Here is a 2,913-nt window from a genome sequence, read left to right as displayed (position 1 = left end):
CCGTGATGAGCATTGCGCAAGCAGATGACAGTCTGTTTTTGATCGCGAGAATGAAGATCTTATCATTGCAACGCAGTTTCTGCACTCTCTCTGCTTTACCCAATGCAAACACGATGATGTAAATACAGTAAGAGCGATCATGTGCAGTGTAACGTGCGTCATTGATTTCATAACGAGTTTGGCAAGTGTCCAGATAAACTCGATCGCGCTGTGTCCATGTGAAAATGAGCTAGCGTGTGCGCGATTCCTACAAAGATTGTTCTTTGATCGCTTTCTGTTGCCTATATAATTCATTCACAATTTAAATACGATTATTTTCATCCTACTTAAAGAAACGATGTGAAGTTGATATTTTAGTCACTGGCTTGACTTACTGAGGCATAAACAGCTGTATTGAACGATTTGAGAGAAAGATTACCTGTCTGAACTTGAACAATTACACATCAGAAAGTGTTGCTTGGCTCGATCGATTTATTTTCAGACGTTCGTCGAGGCCAGCTCTGTATTGACCCAAGTTGAGGAAACAGTCGTCGGTGAAATGTATGCCGCAGACATGCAAAACTTTGGGGAGTTGTGTCGGCGCATTTCCAGAGAAAATGAAATTAATCCACTGGTTCTTCTGGGGCTTGGATGAAGGAACTAAAAAAAGGATTCAGTGTTCATTTGTACATCCAGTTATTGAGCAATTATTATGCTTCGCTCGCTCAAAAGCCATGATATCTCTCGTGGACAAACTAAAATCGCGCGCACGCGTTCCTACTTCCTAGCTCATTTTCTCATGGACTGGAAATATTCTCTGGGCGGGCAAAGCAGAGAAAGGGGAGGTAACATTTCCTCCGTATGACGTCATAAGGAGGAGATTCAAGATCAGCCCGATTGAGCTTCCACTTTCTCAAAGGCAGAGAAAGATAGCAAAAGCTCGATTTACACCGATTGAAATTTCTAGAAACTTGGGGACCATATACAGGCTAGGGGAACTCATATTAAATGTTAAAAAACCTCAAAAAGTGAAAATTTCATGTCATGGGACCTTTAAACCTGGGGTTTTCCAACTTTTCCAGAAGCCTACGCAGCACATTTGTCTTGTTTTCCTTATCGGGCACACCCAAGTCAGATCATCGAGTACGTTAATAATCAGTCAATTATTTGATTCACCTGTTTTAAATGAGACAGATAATTTAACAAAATATGTGGTGCAGATGCGCTTCAAGTGAACAGGTGATGGAGGCCGGTCAGATCTCACGCTGGGATTCAGATTGCGAAGGAAAAACATTGTGGCAAGTTCAGCGACGACTGTTGTGTGAATGAAGAGAGTGAAGGAGGTAGTGTAGATGAAGAAGATGAACGCAGTAACTGTGAAGATTGGATTCAGGTAGATCAGACATCTCAAAAACGAAAAGACAGAGGATCGGACTCGGAGGAATACGTTGGAGTAGGAGCAAGGAACAAAACGATGAGTAAGGAGGATGAGTACAAAGTTATTTTGACAATTGCTACAATGGGTGAATTGAGTAATCCTCTGTGTTTAACAAAGGCACTCAAAAAAGCAATTGGGAACATTAAATCAGCTCAATATCTAACCAACAATCGGGTGCTTGTGTTTTGTTTGAACAAAAACCTCATGAAACATAACTTAAACGGCTCTCGCTGCAGGCTCTGGTGTTTTGCTGAGGACACAACTTTTTTACATAGCAGCAAAATAGACTTAAAATTTATTATATTATATTTTAAAAAAAAATTATTTGCTATCATCTCCATGCTCTCTGCTCTGCATCATCGAGTCTGAATCTGACCACTAAAACTTTAAGATTAAACAAAACGGTTAATTTACATAGTAAAATCTAAAGCGCGGTTTGGCTGTCCCTCACTGAAGCTCTGCCTTTGGTAACTGGTTGCTATAGAAACATGACACGCACTTGACTGCATATATGCGCGCTAGCTGGATCAACCTAAAATATGCTTTTTAACGCAATTTATTTTGAGTGTCAAAGTAAACATTCATGTGACAGTTCACCTCAGATTATGTTACTGATTTAAAATATATTAAATATGAGTGTGACAAGACGCATTTTTGAGATTGATGACTCGCACGGGTATTACACACAATGTTAAACAGACCCGGGACCCGAAGTAATAGATTCCGACCCGACCCGGCTGATCTTTTAAAATATAGACCCGAACCCATACGGGTCCCGGGTCAACGGGTCTCGGGTTCACTGTGAAGACCTCTAGGCAGTGCACAATGACAGGACTCTATCCATCATGGCAACCATGTGCTGAAGGCTGGTGTCTGGAGAGAAAGGAACAGCATTAGGATTAAGATGAGTTACAGGCGGCAGTGACTGGGCTGGCATGGAAACAGGCTGCTGAGGAGAACTGGACACAGAACTGGGGCATGCCATAACAGTGCACTGGTTGCAAGCTGACAAGGACATTGTGTGCTGCATCCGAGAAGAGACTCTCTTTAGATCCCTTTGATGACTATCTAATCGCTCCTGGACCTCAACGACGCTCCACTTCTCAGCTGGCTTAAACTGAAAAGACAAAGCAAGACTTGGGTCTGGGCAATGTGAAATAAACATCATGACAGCTTCAGCAGCGGGATCCTCAACACTCTTATGACGTCGTCACAAGCACTCATCAGCAACATCTATGGCCTTGTTAAGAGAGTTAAGTTTTATGTTTTATGGCCCCAGATGTATTCAAATCATTCATCTTGCTAAATCAAATCAGGAGACAAATGAAACTACCAGGATAAAGATCAACAAAAACTTGAATAATGAATTGCCATATTATATCAATTTAATGTGATAGTGTTGTCTTTTGTACTCAATGTTTGTTCTCAAAAAATGTACCTCTTCGAATGAGAAAAAGTGAAGTGTGCTTCAAGTCAAGGAAGAAAACACTATTAGA

The sequence above is a fragment of the Phoxinus phoxinus genome (genome assembly GCF_949152265.1).
Source record: "Phoxinus phoxinus genome assembly, chromosome: 4".
Taxonomy (NCBI): Eukaryota; Metazoa; Chordata; class Actinopteri; order Cypriniformes; family Leuciscidae; genus Phoxinus; species Phoxinus phoxinus.
Note: the sequence above shows the minus strand (reverse complement) of the source record.